The 21,726-nt window shown below is 36.0% G+C and overlaps 2 long non-coding RNA genes across 3 annotated transcripts in view; one reads left to right on the top strand and one right to left on the bottom strand.

The window, feature by feature from the left end:
* Positions 1-21,726, top strand: part of LOC112648252 (uncharacterized) — a 236,473-nt gene that overhangs the window by 197,621 nt on the left and 17,126 nt on the right. The gene's annotated exons all lie outside the window — the stretch shown is intronic.
* LOC125755456 (uncharacterized) lies at positions 1,601-18,239 on the bottom strand. The gene is made up of 3 exons (XR_007412072.1): positions 18,077-18,239; positions 3,184-3,295; positions 1,601-1,840 (listed from the first exon to the last, which is right to left on the bottom strand). It is a non-coding gene; the product is annotated as an uncharacterized LOC125755456 (long non-coding RNA).

The following is a 21,726-nucleotide window of genomic DNA, read 5'->3' as shown; positions in this document are numbered from 1 at the left end:
GAATTAAGGGTAGTTTCCCTATTCCTAGGGATATCAGTTGCCTCTACTTCAGGAAAATAACCTCCATTATTCCTTGTCTAGGCTGCAGGGCAAAGAGTTAAAGCTGCAACTGTTAGGGGTTGCATCAACAGTATTGCTCCTGGCAAACTTGAGGGCAGGCTTTATGTTCTGAAGGTTGGGAAGGACCTCCTTTTCTCTCCTAAATGAAATCTCACGTATCATGTGTGGTTCATGTGAAGGCTCCCTCTTCCATGAAGTCTGCCTTGACTAACCAGCACAGTTAATCTTTTCTTTTCTAAATTTCTGTGGAGTCCTTGTAGAAGTGTACTACCTGTGCTTGATTTTGAAGTTTTTTCTGTTTCCTATTTGTACATCTTGCTTGAATGAGCAATTATAGCCTGGACGTAAGAAGTTTGAGAGACCTAAAGTTAGTCATATAGCCTTCTAGAAACTCAATTTTTTTATCTATTAAGATGAAGAAATAGGAATATGGATCTCAAAGGTCAGTTCCAGTTCTATTATCCTGTGAAACTATGTTGTGCTTCCCTTGTCCTTCTCCCTGAAGGGAAATATATATTATCTTTGTTTAGTTTGCACAACGGTATGTTCAATCTAGTTTAAGCAGAACACCAGAAAAGCAATGCTTGGTACTAGACTCTAGGCACACCATGGGCACATACAAATGGCAGCCCAAATGCAGCAACATCAGCAAGAGCTCAGATCAGTAAAACATCTCATGAACCAACTCTGCTGATTCTGCAACTAGAACATAGGAACTCAGTGTTTTGTAGAATCAAGTTGTGTGTGTGTATTTAATGTTTAATTTTAAAGTGGTGTATGGCCGGACTCTTTCCAGCCTTATCCTGTTTATGTATGTTTCTGAGAAAATCAAGCTCTCTGGAGTTTTCTACTCCTACAGCTCCCAGTTGTGAGCTTCTCCCACAGCTCTTGATGCAATTAGCATCCTGGAATATTGAACAGAAGTAATTTTATCATGCAATCAAGAATACTTCAGCTAAAGCTAGATGTTAGTTATTGCTGAACACTGGAAGAAAGGAAGAATATGAGAAGTAGCATTGCTCACAGGTAAAAAGAACATAAGCCTGCAAACACTCAGGAAAAGGTGGCTTATATTTTGATATATTATTATTATTTTAACATGCATGCTAGTGTTCTTTTGAAGAATATTGATTACATTCATTGGCATTGCACAATTGGGAATAATATCATCAATATCCCATTGAACAGGGGAGATGAAGAGAGAATTTGTGAAGCCTCAGGTGAGGCCCAGAGATTGGACCAGTGGATTCGGATAGATTTTCTTTACTTTTCTCAGACTCTGTCACCCAAGAAGGAAGATTTTTGTTGCTGAGCATGGTTGGAGCTTATTATTCATTTTAAGAATATGAGGAATCAAGTCTCTTTTTTTCCTCCAAATGTTCCCTGGCAATGCCATCTGATAATTTAGCAGCAAATACTTTTCCTTTACCTTCCTGAGGGCTGTTAATTCAAATGCAGAGGGAAATGTGGGTTTGCCTTTTGTGCCACTCTCTTAATCAAAGTGATTTTCTGAAATGCAACTGTAGAAAATAGACTCTTTTATTTTAGGATCAACAACAGTTTTTACAATGTTAGGCAAACCTGAGCCCCTCCTTAAAATGTCAGGAAAACAAAAACCATCCCCACCTGAAAGGCCTCTTCACTTGTCTTGAAAGGATTTTTTCGGCTGTTTCCCTTAAGCTGCTTTCTCCTTCTGTGCAACTTCCCAATCCCATTCACAAACTGTTGCCATGGTAAATAATTATATCACAGATGAATTGTGTACACTTCCTTTTCATAGCTGGAAGAGAAATTGTAGAGGAAAGGGGAAAAATCAAAATCCTTTAAAATTACAGGGGAGATAGCTGAGGAAAGATTGCCTTCTCGTTAACATAATTAGCTCCATGAATTATAAATTGGTATTAGAACTTGCTCTTCATGACAAAAGGAGTAATTATATTTACTCATGTAAAATTAAACAATACCAAAAAAATTAATGGAACTCACCAGAAGCTCTCTTGACATTATCATAAAATTCAGAGATCTGAATATCCCACAATTTGAAGTGATTTAAGCAGCATAAACTTTAATGCTGCTCAAATTTGCTGTGTAGAAATATATTTCATGGGTAGTTTATAATTGAACTCCCATATTCAAACAAACAAACAAATATGCACAATGTGCATACACACACAAAATCACAACAAATAACTCAATTTAAAAAATATATGTATATATAGACTAATTTACAGTAAAGGCCAGATTTTCTGTACCCAAGTGGGATGAGGCAGTACTTTCCACAGAAAGATACATTTTTTAAATTGACTCTTCTAAAGTCAAAACCTCCAGAATAGAAAGTGACCTCTTTATTTAAACAGCTCTCAAATGTATCTGGAAGTGGGGTTGATGTGAGAAAAGGTTGATTGGTCTAAGTAGCTTTGCATACTCAGAAAGATCCCCTGTTGGGAGAATGGCTGTGTGGCAGAATGACAAAGTGGTGATATCTCTGCATTTCAGATCCAGGCACCCAAAGACCAGTTTTACCAGGATTTCACACCCTTGTATGCCTGGCCCAGGCCTATGAAGAGAGGACAAAGTAAAGGGGAGCTACACTTTGCTCAGTTCTACACAAGCCATTATGGATATTCAAAGATAGATTTGGTCCCTTAAAAGAATGTGGAGTACTATTTTCTATTCTTTACATCCTTTTTAAAAATTTTTTTTGAAGGGAGTAGGGGAGTTCTAGGTTTTCTACTAACAAAACTAAAATATCCCTTAGAATTTTTTACTGTTTATTGCACTTATCTTTTTTTAACGGTTTGGTGTAAATGTTGTATTGCCTGCATCCCTTGTCTCTCACCAGCGTCTGATGCAGTGGACTATAGAGTTCCACTGTGTGCTAGGTGCAAGTTAAATGAAATCAGTCACATTTTACCCAGAAACCATTTTTCATTGGATCTGACAACCTTCCAGTATGCTATGAAAGCTCCCGAAGTGTCTATTCACTTCTAGCTGCCATATGTGTGTAACTCCTTACGGTGTAAGTCACAGGAGTCTCTTTTAAAATATATGACTTAATCTAGATTGTATCCTTCACGAAGCTATTGACTCAACTGTATTAAACTAAATGAAGAAGATACTTACTTGCATCGTAGGTAGAGGAACTATAATAAGGCATCTTTGGAGAAAACCTTAGTTTCTATATTCATTCAGCCATTGAGTTCCTTTGGGGATCTATAAAATTTGCAACTGGACCCTGCATGGTAGGATTGGGAGAAGGAGGATAGCAAATACTTGAAAGATGTTTCTTATACTTCCGTAATTTATGACTACTAGAAACCCAGCCTTTAATTTGGCATAATATGTAGCCAAAGTGATTTTACAATGAAGCCTTAAGAATATGACAAAATGATTAAATCATACATTAAATTAAAAAGCAAGTTATAAAATTGTTATTCTAATGATGCCTGGTATAAGCATATGGAAAGACAATCTGTCACTGCTTTTCCTCTTGGCCATCCTTCCTAGCCTGGGACCTTCTAGAGAATAGATTAATTCACTTTGCCATTGGAAGTTTCTTCTAGTCTGTCCCTCATTGTGTATCTGAGACTGTTAATGTAGGCTAGTCAATAGAACAACCTGAGTGGGGAGGCTATACCAAGGGAAAACCAGCACCTTCTCTTTCAAGGTATTGTTTGAGTCTCATCAAGAAATAGGTGGTACACTCAAATGGAGTAATTGAGGAAAGATTATAAAGGAGACTGTTCAGAAAAACACAGGCAGGATTAAGAGAAACCAATAAAAAATGATGCTTTAATCTAAGGCTAATGACATTGAAGGGATATCACCACCCCTGAAAGGTCAAGAGGAGTAAGTGGAAAGGGGAGTTGTAGGGGAGATCTATCAAACAGAAATTGTGGCCTTTGTTAGAGGCACACAACAAATGTGTGGCATCTTGGCTAGACAAAAGCAAGAAGACCAAATACCCCAATTCAACATTCCTGTCCTTTAGTCTTCTACAGGTACCTTCCATTGGCCAAACCCAATAGGAAGTCAAAAAAGGGTGCCCTTTGAGTTTCTGGAGATTGATCTCTTGGGGCATAAAGCATGATGGAAAAGGGTAAAGTAAGAAGGATGTACAGAGAAACAAGAAATAGCCAAAACAATTCAGTGAGTAGCTGAGACCATGAGACAACTTTAGAAAGATTAACAAATTTTTCACTCTAGGAAATTATATATTTCTAAATGAAAAAAAATTGTCATTAAATTTAAAAATAATGATGTTGAAAATATGGTATGAATCTTTACTGTGAAATATCTCTTTGATTTCACTTTGAAGTTAAATGCATTTTGAACCATATGAATCATTTAGTTTAGTCAAATATATTTTGACCAGTTTTTTTTATTTATGAGTTGCCTCACTAATAATCCATTTGAACAGTTTTGTTATATGAATATATGAATGAGAGAATGAATAGTGGAATTCGCTAGGAAAATTCTCGACCATCGGTGACATCCTTGACTGGGTTTTGCTGTTTTGGGTTCACCACAGTAGTCTCCACTGGCAACATCTAAGGAGATCAGTCTTGTTTTTCCCTAAAAAAATGTGCCTTGAGGCTCATGCTAAGTTTTACATTAAAGCTATTGGGCAGAAAGAGTATTTTCTAACGATGTAGCATAGCTGATTTTTATTTAGAATTACTATTTTATCATTTATAAATAACTCATTAAATATTTGCCATGGTCATTTATTGCAGAGAAAATTGATATTCTTTTTTCAGTCTAGCAAGTTGATACTAATCATGTACTAGCAGAAACCATTTTTGTAGGTCATATTAAATTTTGTCTTTTTAAAAATCACTCCTTCTGCATTTGTTTCCTAATACTGTTTATCTAATATATTCACTAAATCTCTCTCTTTTAGCATGTAGCTCTGATTTTGTTGATACCACATAATCATATAAAGGTTTTTAATGATGAAAATTATCTTTGTCACTTATAGAAACCAATGTCTTCCTAATGTAGTATATATATCAAGGGCCACTAGAGAGGAGCTAAAGATAAAGAACAAATAAAATGAGAAACCATGATTTGTTTTTAGGTAGTTTGTGTGGTGAAAGTCTGATGATACAGACAAAACAAGGTCAAAACAGAGATAGAAGAGGCATGGCATCTAAGCTGTCACATATGTCCCTCTTCATGGAAGACACTATAGACAGATCACAGCATTGCTTGTATTCTAAATCTTATCGCAGTTTTACCACCTTGCTCATTCTGATGCGATCACCCTCCCAGTCCCAATGGATCAGAGTCAACCATGACCTTTACAAGTGCCCCAATATCAGAACTGTTTGTTCAGTACCTTATTTTCCACAGGAAATTACCTTTGGAAATTGTACACTAATACTCTAGTAAGTTAAATGAATGTGCTTTGTTTTCTGCTATGGTTGCCTTAAAAACACAATATATGCTATGATTTAGAAATGTATAATTTAAACATGAAACTGTACTTAGTGCTTAACTTGTGTTCACTAATAGGTATCAAGGAAGGGGATTTGGAGTGATAAAATACAATTTTATAATAATAATCATTAAGTCTTTCATAATTAATGCCAGATACTCCAATTAACACTTAACAGACATTACTTAATTTGATTCTTTTAAAAACTGTAAGGGGCATTATTATTCTAATTTTACAGCTAAGGAAACTGAGGTTCATAATATCGTGTAAGTTACCCAGGATCATCCAGCTAGTACCCAGTATGTACTCCATAGTCATAATGTATATCCATTATTAAGGACATAATTTTCACAATAATTTTATAAAATAAGTGTCACATTAATGAGTAAACTAAATTCAGTGAAGATAAGTGACTTTCTTCAGGCCATGTAGATGCCAAAGTTAAAGCTGAGAATTGAATCCAAGGCTTTCAGGCTCTTGAGTTAAGTCATGCTTTCTCCCACCCCCAACTAAATGTCTGCCTGATAAAGTCATGAATTTAATAGTTCATTATCTGCCTAACTCCCCAATGAAAATTTCAGGAGTATTTGACTATACACTTTCTAGGTTCAGAACCTGCTTCTTCTTCACAACATTCAGATAGTTCCCAATTTGGGCAGTAAAAGTAAGCATTCCACGTGCATTGTTATCCAACTGAAGGTCAAAGGAGGAAGCTCAGCTGATTCAAAGTCATGTGTGCATCTGGAAATAGTGGAGATCATCAGCAGTTATAGGTCAAAAATGGAGTCAAAATCAGATCGCACTATAAATAAGCAAACAATGGGAGAGCAACATTTGAAATAATAGCCACATTCACATCACAGCTCTCCGTCAGCTGGGTGCTGAGAAACTACCTCAGTAACAAATGTCGCTGGAGGTCTGAATGGCATTCAGAATGGCTCATTGCCTGCTGGCTGAAATCCTCATCAGGGCAAGCTCCAAAAAGAAGTTATTTCACCTAACGCCTGTCGACTTCTATTAGATCACCCTGGGCATTAATTTCAATTTTCATGTTTCTGCACCATAAAAAAAAGGATGAAAAAAAACTTTGTATGTGCCAAAGCTTAGCTGCCAACTGTTGGGAAAAAAAATTTGATTTCTATTGAATACTGCACTTTGGAATGAAAGAAAACATTGTCTAAATGAAGCTGAGGCTCTCAGTCACCTATGCCTATATTACTGTGAAATCAATTATGTGGGCTCTTTCGAAAGTTACTGATTGTAGCAAATTGAATGGCCTTCATTTCAGCATAATTTGGAGAGGTTGATGTAATCAGAGACCTTACACCACAGTGAGATACAAGATTCGTGATATTCAGATGGGAAAAAAGCTACAGTGGTTAAGCTTGTTCTGTACCTTCCGCTTACCGGCTGTAACGCTTTCATAAGTACAAATGAAATTGTTTTGATGAAGGCGGTGATGGTTCTGAAGGGATGTGTGAGGGAGTAAGGGAGTGGATATAAGGTTGCTGGAAATCGCACTATTGTCCTCATATGCAAGGAGGCTGCGAAATCTAATCCTAGGTCTAATTGGCTGCAAATGAAACACTTTAATATCAAATCTTGAGTTATGCCCCAGAGCTGAGGTTCAAGCTTAGATGCGAAGAGAGGTGAAATGCTTCATTTTTCTTGCTGTGAATGTTTGTTCCACTTCACTCTTTTGGAAGTCTAGAGGCCCAAATAATTGCTCTTCAAATTATAAATTGATTATCTCCAACCCCAGGATGATTTTTGGCTTGAGAAAATTCCTGGAAGACTTAGTTTCATTACATTTGCCTAAATGAAAAGTATTGTATGCATTTATATATGGGAAACAGCATGTTTGCAATCAAGTGTTTCTACTTTGTAATAGGTCAATTGACATTACCCAATGCTGAGACTGTATGGTTTGTTCTGAATTAACAACAATGTCACTATCCCTTCAAGGGTCTGTGAGTTATATTAGCATGCATTACTTGGCCATTGGGAGGTACATGATGCTAAACAATAATGTACTTTTTGCAAGGTGCTTGGGACATAGTCTAGCTTTGAGAATTTGTGTGGCTTTGATTTAGAGAGACAGACAACAGGGCTCTTTCCTTTATATGAGGATGTCTGCATTTGTTCTTTCTACTGATTTCAAAAATCTCAACTCAAGAACAAAGCTTGGTGATTATTTTCTCTGAACACTGAAGATAGCTCCCTCATGTGGAATTCACTCTTATTCAGTTGAGAGACCTTGGTGAAGTGAGAGGAAAAGGACCTGGGTTCAGTCTTGAATGCTTCACCTGGAATCCATCATTTACTTGAGTGACTGAACTTGAGAATCTTCCCATTTATATGGGATCTACTTTGTAGTTTAATTGAATGATTACGTTTTAAAATACATGTGTGTTAGTGGACATGTAATAAGGATGACAAAATATTAGTTACGTTATCTACTCAACCAGATTCTAAGACCCTGAAAGCAACGGTCACACTTTTGTCTTTGCATAGAATAACATCTAATACTTACCAGGTGTTCAGTTATTTCTTGCTTGAGACAATGTACTTTAGAAAGAAAACAGATTAGATTTCAAAAACTTTTAGTTCGAGCCCAGATCTAACAGTGCACTCTTGGAAAAGACCTTTATTTCTCTGGGTCTACCTAATCTATTATATAAATAAAAAGTATGTTTAAAAGCATTTATAAGACTTCCTTTAAAAACAAATTTAAAAAAATTTAAAAAGGTGAAACTTAACAAATTAAAAAGGTGAAAATTTAAAAAATTAAAAGGTGAAACTCAACAATATTTTAATCTAAGTCTGTTTATGTATGGGATAATATATTAATACATATGTGTACATCATGTTTTTGGATGCCCATCATCAACTGGACCTACTTTTATGGTCTAACACAACACACACACACACACACACACACACACACTTTCTCTCTCTCTCTCTCTCTCTCTCTCATTCCCACATGAAAACTTTCTATACTTTTAAGCTACTTGAAGCAAGATATCTCTCTAATATTTTATCCTAATTTAAAAATGTAAGATAATAAATTTTATTGAGAAAATCATCAGCTAAGGAAACAATGGAAATTAAAGACCAGTGAAAAGTTAAGACACCAAGAAAGAAAAAAAGGAAATTTATTCAGAATTTGGGGCTAGAAAATGACTTTTTCTGATTGAAGTACTACTAAGAAGGCAGAAGAGCACAAGGCTTTCTCTCTTGATCCACAGACATATTCTCTGGTAAGTACCAATCCCTGGGGTAGTTTGCCTCTGGCTCCAGGGAAGTTAGCTTGGACTTACTCAGATTTAGTTGGAATCAGTATGCATTAGGTATTAGTCTGGATTCTCCAAGAAACAGAACAAATGAAAAATATAGAGAGATATCTGCATTTGTATTTATGTCTAGTGAGAGAGAAAGGGAGAAAGAGAGAGATGGAGAGATGGAGTTTTATTTTAAGAAATTGGCCTATACAATTGTGGAGGTTAGGAAATTCCAAGATCTGCAGTTGGCATGGTGTAGACCCAGGAGAGCTAATGGTATAATTTCAGTCCAAATCCAAATGCCTGAGAACCAGGAGAGCCAATAATGTAAGTTCCAGTCCAAATTTAAAGGCAGGAGAAGACCAGAATCTCAGCTAAAAGACAGTCACACAGAGATAATTCTTTCTTACTCAGCCTTTTATTCTATTCAGGCCTTCCACAGATTGAATGAGGCCTGACTTGGGGGGGGGGGGGAGAGGGCAATCTGTTTTATTCAATCTACTGATTTAAGTGTTAATTTCATCAAGCAACCTCCTCATAGCAATAACAAACTGCTGTCCATCTGTTCTGTAATGGAAGAGTCCAGTGTAATCCATTTGCCTCCAGGTAGTTGGTTGATCACCTCAAGTAGTGATGTCGCATTAGAGACACGGTGTTGGTTTCTGGTGCAGGCAAATTGGGCACTCAGAAGTGGTTGTACCCAGGTTGATTTTGGTGAATGGAAGTCTGTGTTGTTGAGTCCACATATAATACCCATCCCTGTCACCTTGGCCTCTTTTTTTATGAGCCCATTGGACAATGGCAGAGGTGGCTAGCGAGAGGCTGGCTGATATCCACAGAATGGGTCGTCCTATCCACTTGATTATTCAAATCTCTTCTTTGGTGATCATCAACATGGGACACAAGTATATTCATATGTTGTGCCCTTTCAGAGATGTCTCTCCACATACCTCTTCCCCAAATTTCCTAGATATGTCTCTCCATATACCTCTTCCCCAAATTTCCTTGTCACTGATTTTCCAATCCTGTTCCTTCCAAAGCCCTGACCATACATTTGTCACAGCTCATAAATCAGTATACAGTTACATGGCTGATCTTTTCTTTCACGTAAAGTAAACAACCAGGTGCACTGCTCAAAGTTCTGCCTAATGGGAGGATTTCTCCCACTATCCTCCTTTGGGGACACTCATGGCCTAGTTAAGTTGATACATAAAATTAACCAACTTACAGTATTCCTCTGTAGTTGGAAAAATTATATTACACAGAGCTGGAGTTCCATTTTTTCACCACTCCCTCTATTGGGAACCAGACTCCTGCCCATTTACTACCATAAAGGACTACCATAATTCTAATTATTGTCATGTGCACATGGGTTGAAATACATGCTAATGTCATTCCTATCAGAAAAAATTAAACAAAATCCAGAAATATTAATAGAACAATATGATAAGGGAGATTTTTAACTACTTAAATCTTAAAGATAAAATCATTTTAAAAATAAAACCTAGCAATATCCACATTTTTACATAGTGTATACTATCACAACCCTATCTCTCTACTGTAATAGATTTTAGAAGACTTCTTCTTTGCCCTGTATTTTTTTAGTTTATATACTGAGAGATTAAACACACACATATACACAATTTCAATCCATCAATTCAATCATTCAATCAAATATTTACCGAAACAAGTGAAAAAGCGTAAGATGTAACTTTTACTTGAGATGATTTTATAATCATCTAAGGAAGAAAATCAAACACAAGTAGTAGAGAAAAATTCAACTTTGTTTAATCCACTGCTAAATTTTGTGGAAGAGACAAAAAGTGTCAGAAAGAGGAGAGTCAGATAGGGTGTGGAATATTTAACAAAGGAGAGATTGGGCATGAAATGAATCTTGAGGAATACCTGGAAGAGGTAAGAAGGCAGGAAAATATCCCTGGCTAGGTAAAACACATTTAAATTGGATAATGGAAGTGGTCATAGTGTTTATGAATGCTATTATAAGATTCAGTCAGGAGATAAAAAACACAGTTTAACTACATTCTAGCTCTTTTATCTCCTGTATCTGAACATCTTTCTTAGCACATACAATTCATCTGATAGTCTAATACATAAAATGTCTAAGCATATTTCTATAAATCCAAAAGTTGCCATTCTGCTTTTCTCTCTCTTACTTCATATAGGCAGTTATTATGTTCATTCTTTTTGAAAATAAGTATTTTGCCTGCATTTATTCCTTTTTTTTTCAGATTTTATTTATTTATTCATGACAGACAGAGAGAGAGGGAGAGGCAGAGACACAGGCAGAGGGAGAAGCAGGCTCCATGCACGGAACCCGACATGGGACTCGATCCCGGGTCTCCAGGATCAGGCCCCAGGCTGAAGGTGGCGCTAAACTGCTGGGCCACCGGGGCTGCCCAGCTGCATTTATTCCATCCGTAATGCCACACTCAGTATCTGTATTCATTCAAAAATAAATGCTACCCACATTATCCAAATAAATTTATTTCACTTTAAAAACCTTCAATGTGTCCTGCACTATATGAATCACATGATAGCCTCTACCAGTCCAGTCACAAGAATTCACCCCTGAACTGTCAGGGTTTTTTTTGTAACATAATATGGAAAAAATCAGAGAAAGAACCTAAATTGGAGAAATATTATTTCTAAAACTATCATTTTAAAAAAACCAGAACTCTTCAGTTATAGAATAAATCACCTCATGAGTGCCCTGTTGGTGAAGACATTCAAAGAGAGATGGGAGTGACCTGCTTGTTCTTTCCAGGCTGCTGGAAGAGATATTGTGATTTAGACCAGGGTTTAGACACTTCAAGAGTCCTGTTCTCAGCCATACAGTCCTAGCCTCTTACTACTCCCACTGACTTTTAGACTTTCAGTTTCCTCATCTGTAAAATGTATAGAATCAAACCTATCTCATTCTTTTGCCATAGGATTAAATTACATAATATCTTTATAATACTTAGTTCAGCATCTGGAATTCATTATAATCTGCCTCCCTCATGTCACCCATTATTGCTAGCTTTGCTAAAAAAAATAATCACTCCCAGATGCCAAGATACAGTTAAATGCTAACACCTCCAAAATCCTTTTCATGATTCCCCTATTTGAAAGTTTTGATTCCTAAATTTAATGCATAACTGTATTTGTACCTCTCTGTTAATATTTATCACTATCTAAACATGTATTTAATTTCCTCTGCTTCATTGTCAACTTCTTGAGAACAGGGACTACAGTGCAATTCATCTGTGTATCCTCGGGAAATGAATAGGGTAATAATAATTCGTGGATATTGAGGACTGATAGGTGTCAGGTACTCTGGCTCTTTTATTCTCAATAATTGTATGTCAAAGGTAGTAGTATTATTACTAGTTTGTAGGAAAAACAAAAACAGCAACAATAAGCTCTGGTGTGTAGGCAGGTTCAGCAACTTGCTGAAGTCGCATAGCTACTGAGAACTTGAGCTAGGTTTTGAAACAAGATTGTCTAATTCCAAAACCCATCTCTTAATCTTTGTATTATAAATGTCGAGGGCAGCCCTGGTGGCTCAGCAGTGTAGTGCCGCCTTCGGCCCAGGGTCTGATCCTGGAGACCTGGCATCGAGTCCCACATCGGGCTCCCTGCATGGAGCCTGCTTCTCTCTTTGCCTGTGTCTCTGCCTCTCTCTCTCTGTGTCTCTCATGAATTAATAAATAAAATCTTAAAAAAAAAATGTCGTGGTCTTGACCTGAATCTAGCCTTTGGCAATGGAGATTTATTTTGCTATTTCTGTAGTAATAAACCTGCTTTTCTTAACTAGGCAACGGAGAGAGTCCTATAGGGAAGTTAGCATAGCGTTTTCACATTGGAGGGTTAATGACGAAAGATCTAACCAAAACAGAGCAGTGTGAGCTGGGAAAGGCTAGATCCAGACATAAACACTGTGGAGGCCTAGTGGTGGAGACAGGCTTTACAATAGGAGACAGCTAGGAAGGAAGATTGAAAGAAGAGTTTCAGACATTGTGTCCAAATAGCCACTATCAGGCAGATCCAACAAGGAGAAAGGGGAGTATCTTAGCTGGCATGAACATGTTTCAGAAATAGAACCATATGCAAAAATCCAATAAGATAGTATTTGAAGTTCAGTTCTATGGCTGATCTATGACTCTTTCTCTCAGAGGAACTTATTAGGAGAAGGTATATTTCTGGTCCTAGAGGAACTATATATCAAGACAGGGTCAGAGGTTGAAAGTATAAGGCAGGGATCTAGTAACCACAAAAGTGAAAGAAGTTGCCTCTTGTATCTCAGGATCCAGACAGACATCTTGTGTGCTAGAAAGAGATGCAAGGTCAAAGATGATTTAGAACCACTGTTGACTTGATGCTGATCCAATTGAACTATTTGCATTATAAAGCCAAGTTTTTGGTGGGGCTGAAATTATATTCGGTATGTCTCTATCACTGTAGACTTTTGAGGAAAAATAAGTAAAACCAGATGGATATATTTTGTAGCGAGAACCACACTGACTTATTGAATCCTATTGAAATTAAAGCCATATTAAAATTTAATGTAAATACCTAGAAGAGTTTTCTAGCAGGCCCATAACCAAGATTCTATCTGACAGATAGCAAAAGACAGGCTAGACAGAAATAATGACAGCATTTCTATTAGTACTTCAATTATAGCTTTGTTTTTCAATCTTTGATCAACATTTTTCAGAATTACCCAGAGAGCTTGTTAAAGCACAGGTTTCTGGCCCCACCTCCAGAGTATCTATGGGGAGGCCTGATAATTTGCATTTCTAACAAATTCCAGGTGATATTGATAATGTAGGTCAGAAGTCACAATTTGAGAATCCTTGAATCAGAGTAAAACTTTTTTGAACTGTTACTAATAAGAATTGATCCAAAATCACCAACACTAAACAGGGAGTAAAAAACACTGCAGAGAAAACCCCAAATATGAGATTCCGTCATGGGTTTTGAGAAGTCTGAAACTTTACTAGATTCAAGTTCTGAAACTTGATTGTGTATATTGAGGCTACCTGCTATACCTCCTAGTTTGAGCGGTGAAAGTAGTATCTTCCAAATGTATCCTTAGGTGGGGTTTTACTCCATTAGTCCTTTGTTTCCAGTTACATGTTAACATGATGTTATTAAATTGTCTTGAAATCAGTAAAGTGTCCTTCCAAACATCCCTGATTTTCTAATTATACATCTGAATTTACCTAAAATTTTTGAGTCATACACTTAATGTAAGGAAAAATATTGGCAAATAAAATGGTTTTAAAAAGAGATATGAAGAAGAGAAGGGAGGCATAATCACATTTCCACAAAGATTAAGTCAAGACTTAACAGCAATGGCAGAATTGGGGAGCAGGTGTCCAGCATTAATCCACATAGCCTCATGACATTAATGGGAGTCCTGTGGCTTTATTCCCAAGTATCACTTTGAACATTCATCCCAAGATATGAATTAGTACAATGTAGTTCCTGCACTGCTGGGTCTTATTGCTTAATTAATGTGATCATAATGACAGCGGTGGACTCTAAATTTTCCATGTCACTTCATGTCCTATAAAGTTTCAATAAAGTAATGAGCTTCAATAGTAGATGAGTCATTTGCATGTGAGAGTTTGAGAAGCTTAAAGGCAGTGTCCACCATTAAAAAGAGGTTATGCAAAGATATTGGCTGAGAAAGACATATGGTGTATACTAAGTTTTAGTATTTATAGATTTACATCTCAGAGCTAAATTCTGAGAATTAACTTAATATTTATTTGCACCATGTCTCCATTGAGGAGAGAATGTGTTAACTAGATATATCATTGACTAATCAAATTTTCCTTTAAGCAGGTGGTTATGAATTCTATAAGATATTGCCCTATAATACTTTGGGTAGGTGGAGTTGGGGGTGGGGATAAGTAAGGGATATATACCATATCTTCCTTTTTTTAAAAAATATTTTATTTTTTTATTTTTATTTTTTTTTAAGATTTTATTTATTTATTCATAGACACAGAGAGAGAGAGAGGGACGTGGGACTCAATCCCGGGTCTCCAGGATCACACCTCAGGCTGCAGGCGGCACCAGACCGCTGCGCCACTAGGGCTGCCCTATACCATATCTTCCTACAATACATACAGAAACAATTTCTGCCATGTTCTTGGATTTACTGTCCTTTTCCTGCCTTTATATCCTATTTACCATCTGTAACATTTCAGACTATTGACTATTTGTCTCTTCTCCTTCTTAAATTTTTCTTCTTGTCAGTCTTTAACTTTATTAAAGTATTCTTGTCCTCCATTTATAACGCTGACATTACTCTTGTTCTTTGTTCCTCATTAATATAATACCTCAGTATAAGGAACCCCCTGGGTTATGATCTTGACCTTCTCTGCCTCTTTATTGTTTCTTTAGTTACCTCATGTATTTATACAACTTGAACTATCACTACAAACAGAAGATTTTTTTAAAAAAAGATTTTATTTATTTATCTGAGAGAGAGAGAGAGAGAGAGAGAGAAAGAGAAAGAGAGAGCACCAGCAGGATGGAGAGGCAGAGAGAGAGTGAGAAGCAGACTCCCCTCTGAGCAGGGACCCAGGATTTTTAAAAAGTATATTGGAGAGCCAGAGAATAAAATGTGTTACTAGAATACGGAGGACATGTCATATTTTGTCCCAGCCCCATGTTATATTTGAGCAAAATTTCCTCTACTCTAGTATTTAATAAGGTAACAGCCGTGTTTAATATAAGGTCATGACTACTTCTGCACTTGTGTTTAATAAAGTAGCAACAAAATAAAACTTAATAAAAATAAACAAATAATTCTACTCTTTTATATCCTGCACCATGCCCAGTAATTTGTGAAGTTATGAATTAGCAGAACATGAACTATTTGGAAATGCATACTTTCAGTTTCTGCTGTAGAATGCCTACTTGTTGGTATAAGAACTTATTTTTCTGAATTTTTACCCTGGCTGTGATCTAGAAGGCTGTTTATGTCTTCTGTTTCCAAGTTCACTGTGCTTTAAAGAAAGAAGGACACTCATTTTCCTCAATGTATAAATGTATGCCATAGTGAAAATGGTGGACTACTTTAATTACATGGGCAAGCATGAAATGACAGCCTCAGGATCTCAAATTTTTGAGGTTTAAGAGTCACCAGGAAGCTTTATAAATAACTTTTCATATTATCTTCCCAATTATCTGAAGATAAAATCTTAAAATTCATAAGAATAAATAAATAGTCTATCCCCTGTGGTTATGATTTTTATACCACAGGATTTTGAAATATGGATCTTTACATTTAGGCAATATTTAGATAAGCTACATTCAAAGAAGGAAGATGTAATCATCACTGAGACTTGAGTACCAAAGATTATCTAGCCTTCAATATGTATCACATATCAGGAATGGAGTGCATAAATATCTGAAGGACCAACATGTATACCAGGAAGTCAGGAGAGGTCTAGATTTCCAAGAGAATCAGAAAATAGAAAGGAAAACTAAAAGAAATCAGGAAGACACTTTCTTGGGGTGGTTTAATTACAAGGTCAACCCAAACACTTATATAAGTAATTGCAGGCCAAGAAGAATATAGATACGCAACATAAAGGAATAGGATCGAGGGTCTTTGTTCAAGAAAGTTCATCCCCTAGTCTTTTACATAGTTCTTATGGGGCAGAAACCAACCTTACTAGACAGAACTTGTTCCTAGCCAACACATGGGAATAGACAAAGAGAATCAAAGCACCATGAAATACTAGAATAGAAGACCTCCAAGAACACCAGAGTCAACAATCTTCATTTTATACAGAGTGAACCTGAGTCCCTGACAAGGAAAAACATGTGCCTTGATAAACGTAAAATGTTAGAGTCACAGTTGGAACAAAACCACACCATCTAATTTCTAGCCCTAATTATCTGTCATGTGAAATTTATGGTGATAGAACCCAAAGTGCTAATATTAAATGTGCACTGGGTGACTCAGTGGTTGAGCATCTGGGTGTCTCAGTGGTTGAGCATCAGCCTTTGGCTCAGGTCTTGGGATTGAATCCTGCATTGGGCTCCCAGAAGGGAGCCTGCTTCTCCTTCTACCTATGTCTACCTCTCTCTGTGTCTCTCATGAATAAATAAAACCTTTAAAAATGTGCATATATGTATAAACCTATTTTAGGAGATTTATACTATTTACTGTTCTCAGGACTTTGGTTGTACAGAGGACATTAAATTATGGAACTTAGATATACAACAACAGGAGCAATATTATGAGGTCATAGACCATATTCGCTTACTCATTTATGCCTCATGATTCACTTAACTTTGATCCCTCACCCAGTATATTATTTATTTCTAAAGGTTCTTTCTGTTTTCTGAGCAAAGATACCATTGAAATTTTGGCTCCAAATTAAGACGAATGGTCATTTGATGAGGCATTCACCTTGGGAAGAAATTTTACTCTGAACTGCAATGAATTAAGATCACCACTTATACCACTGATAATCAATAACAGTTTGGTTGCTTAAATTCCTGTCCCATGTATTTCTTTTTTGCAGTGAAAGATCTAACTCAAAGATGGAGTGTATGTTATTTAACAATGTACAACTTCAAAAAATGCAATTTCTGTTATTCCTTGCAAGCTCTCTAAAACCATTTAAAATCCCATGCATTTCTTTGTAACTATTCTCAAACCAAATGTTAATCTGTAGGCCAGTCTTTGAAGCTGTTTTGTAATCTCACAATTTACTTGGAAATGCCCAAAGGGGCCCCACGTGGATTCCTTAGGTTTTAACTGAATTCCTATATTAAAGACACTTTGTGAGAATATTTTAGTTAGCAAAATATAAGTTCAGCAGAATGATAATTAATAACTGGTATGTGTTAATGTCTTCTGTCCTCTGAGAGATACTAAATTTTGTACATGACCTCAAGTCCAGGTACTAATTATTGTTGCAAGGTCTAGGGCTTGACTACATAGGATTGGTGGCCTGTTGGGAGATTCCACAGAAACGTGTTTTTTATAGAATTGAAAAAATCCACCTTATTGGAGATCATCTGAAGGGAAGAAGTCCAACGTGATTAGCTTACCCAAGAACAAAACTTTGGCTTCAACTAAACTGATGGACTAGGACCCAAAGGCTTAAAGTCTGAGACCTCAGGAGCCTTATGGCAGAAGCCCAAAAAACAAGGAAGAGTGATTACACCAAAAACTTTTAGGAGTTTTGGAGTGTAAGTGTTAAATTCTTGAGATTGCCTTAAATGAATGCAAAGTTGAGAGAGGTGGGCCCCACTTTACCTTGGAGATATGTGTAGGTTGAACATCTTCAGCTTCTATGAGTTTAGAGTTTTACCAGCTGTATACATTGAAACATTCCAGGATATGATGGTATCCAGCAGAGGTGTGACTGAGGCCACATTGCCCAGTATTGCAAAGAGAATGCCAAAAATGAGACTTTGGAGCCTGGAGAGAGAGAGTAGCAAGACTTAGAGAAGCAACAATTGTGCTAAAAGGATGTTCTATAATGCCTGATACAGTGTTGATTATAAATATTGGTGAAATGACATCTATAGATTCTTAGATGTGCTCTAGGAAAATTTGGAGGAGACTTCAACTTGAATTAGAAGAAAGAAACCTATTATTTAGGCATTATTGCTATTGATGAGAGCTCTATTATGCTTATAGGTTGATAGGACCAGAAAACTTCAGGTGACATACTTGTAAGCTTTGTCTTTTACTATTACCTAGCCAGCCATGGGTATTTACACATCCTGTGGGAATCTGTTTGAATTACTTTTTATGAAAATTCCAGATTTTATATCCCTGAAAGTCAAAGCCAGTATTCTAAAGTGAATGCTTTCTTGGCTACATGAGTCTGCTATGATCTGATTCTGATATTACCGAGTTTGCATTTTAATTTTCACCTGTACCATTTGTTTAGTGATGATTTTTAAAAATTGATTATTTTTTTAGTTGAAGTATAGTTGACATTTGTAAACACAATTATGAATTCACTTGTGTTATTTCCATATTATCCTGAATGCCTAAAACTGCAGAGATAGTCTTTTAGTTTTCACAGGAATGGGCTCTATCTACCTCTCTAGACTGCACACACTGAGATTGCTGGGACTTTTTTATTTAGCTTAGAGTAGTTTCTACTGTATTTTAGCAGTGGTAGATACTCAAAAGTACTTGAATGAATGCATGAATGAAATGTTTAATTTTCCATCACTAAGGCTATGATAGTCTTATAGAAGGACATGCCCAGTTGTTGTTACATGGTTTGGTTCATCTATTTACAGTATATTGTAGCCAATAATAAATAAATGGTTGAATTCTTCCTCTCAGTAGGGTGTAGAGATTCCCTGGGACAATTTCTCATTTGTCAGAATTGCATTTTGATAAAAGTACAAAAAGGGAGGTAAAAAAAATGGACAAAAATCTGCTGATAAATTTAAAATTTTTCACTAAAAACACAGCAGTAAAACAGCTGAAGCTCAAATGTAGAGAGAATCATGTCTCCTGAAAATAAATATCCCCCAAGCTCATAAACACCAAGGCTAGTGGTCAGGAATGAACAGATGTTTATTGCCTCATGCACCCTCTGCTACTCTGGGATAATCTCTTAAATATCCCAAATCCAGTTTGAATTTAAATTAGATTCATATTTTCCTTCACGATTATTCCATTAAAAATATCATATGATTAGCCAATTAAATGGAGGAAAAAAATCAGTAGGAGAGCAATCCCCTTTAATATTTTCAATTAAGATGTAGTGTGGCCAATAAAAACGGCTTACATTTTCATTTTATGGGTACCTATGGAGAGCATTATGACACAAATGACTCAGAAGAAGGTAATCGTTTCAAAATATATTGTAGTGGAAGACTGTAAACAGTGCAGTGTGTTAGCTTACAGGGGATGTGATGAAAATATAAAGTTTTTTTCAAAGGGGATTCATGTTTATTTTATAGTCTTTTAGGGTGCTTGTGCCTGCCAATTTGCAGCACATATTTCTAAAATGCCATGGACTGTTCTCTCCTAGGGAAGGGTTGGAAGGTGAGGATATACCCATTAGGGGATAATATGTTTTTAAGGAGAAGAGAGTCATGTAGCAACTCCATCCTGCCTGCTGCCTGGATTTGAAATGAAACTTCATCAGGGCATAGTATAAAACCTTACTTCCTTATAGGACCATAAGGAAAAGGCCAGAAGGTTTGGGCTACGTGATGTCAAATGCAGCAAGGAATATGGAAAATTTCTAACTCCTAGCACAGCATCAGACATTTTGAGATCTGTAACCACTGAATTATTTTGTCTGATTTCTTAAGATTGTTATTAATGGTTATAATATTTCATAACAAGTTGGGTTATTTTTTTCTCAAGTTTTTCTGTACATACTATTTCATTGAATTAGGCTAGCAGTGATAAAATTCTAATGGGCTAGGGGAGAGTCTTCAGTCCCCTATATTAAATTTTTTTAACCTAGTTTGATTTAGAATTTGTATACTTGATTTTGACTGAGAAAGAGTTTATCAAGATCATATTGGCTAAGGATAGTTCCTTGCACATAGAGATTAATAAATATTTACTTATTCTTCTATGTAAAAGCAGATTAATGTTGAGAATTCTTCTCAACAATCTGAAGCAGTAATGCAAAAAATCAAAGCATTTGAAGATTAAATACATGCTTCTTAATGACACAAATTTTAATTTTTAAAAACTTCTTAAATTAAGAGAAACTGTGCTTATACTGTGTCAGATCCTATAGTGATTATTTAGTATACATCCCTTAGTTTTTGTCACATTCCAGTGAGATCAGTATTACCATCAGACTCAACAAAGACCACATAACTTGCATGTCGGAGTATAACCACGGTATCTAGGGCCATATTAATGCATAGTTCATCTCATGGTTACATATACTTGATACTGTTCTAAACACAAGAAATACTGGAATAAACAGATGTAAGCAAGTCAGTCATAATCCCCTTCCCTCATGAAATTTACATTCTATTTTATTTTGTGTATAATTAAAATCTATTTCTCAATCTATTTGATAAGGTTTCTACTGTTTTTAATGTCTTTGATGAATAATTTAAAATATGAAGAATATTGAACCAAAGCCTTTTATTTGTAGCTCATGTTCACATAAAATGAGACTTATGTTTTCTATATTTGTGTTTACCCAGTAATTATATAAACTACATCAACAATTAATTTAAATCCTTGACTACTGGAATAAATTAGATTTATTCATTGCATACAGAAAAATTCATAATATCATTATAATTATTTTTGGCCACAGGCAAAAATGAAGTCTAGAAGTTTGTTGTGTTCATTACTTCACCCCTACACAACTAATTCTGATATCTTGTTGTTTGTTGTTGTTGTTTTCAGTTGTGTTATAAAAAGTATTTTATACATATTCTTCTTAGGGAGCTGGAACATCACTTGTATCAGGAAGATTTTAATTTTCCTTATGATCAGGTTCTAAGTGGAAATATATCACACTCTGAAAGTGAAATTTCAGGGCTTACATTGTGAGTGAAAGACATCTATAGGTCTGGATGTCTTCAGGACTATCCCTAGCATTATATTACATACAACAGTTAATGACACTATACACACACACACCACTTTAATGAATATATGCTTTGCCTGTCTTTCCTATTTCATTTCTCAGTTTACTCATCTGTAAAATTTGAATAAAAATATCTATCTCTTAGAATACTCTACCTTGTAGATACTGTAATGGTGGATACATGTCATCATACATTTGTGCAAACCCACAGAATGTGTAACACCAAGAGTGAACTGTAAAGTAAACTATGGACTTTGGGTAGTTACGATGTACCAGTGTAGATTCATTAGGTACAAGTGTAGATTCATTAGCTGTAGTAAATGTACCACTGTGCTGGGGGATGTTGTAGTGAGGGAGGCTGTTC

The sequence above is a fragment of the Canis lupus genome, chromosome 7 (assembly GCF_003254725.2).
Source record: "Canis lupus dingo isolate Sandy chromosome 7, ASM325472v2, whole genome shotgun sequence".
In the NCBI taxonomy this organism is placed as follows: Eukaryota; Metazoa; Chordata; class Mammalia; order Carnivora; family Canidae; genus Canis; species Canis lupus.
The sequence above is the reverse complement of the archived record's forward strand: the minus strand, read 5'-3'. Positions and strand labels throughout refer to the sequence as shown.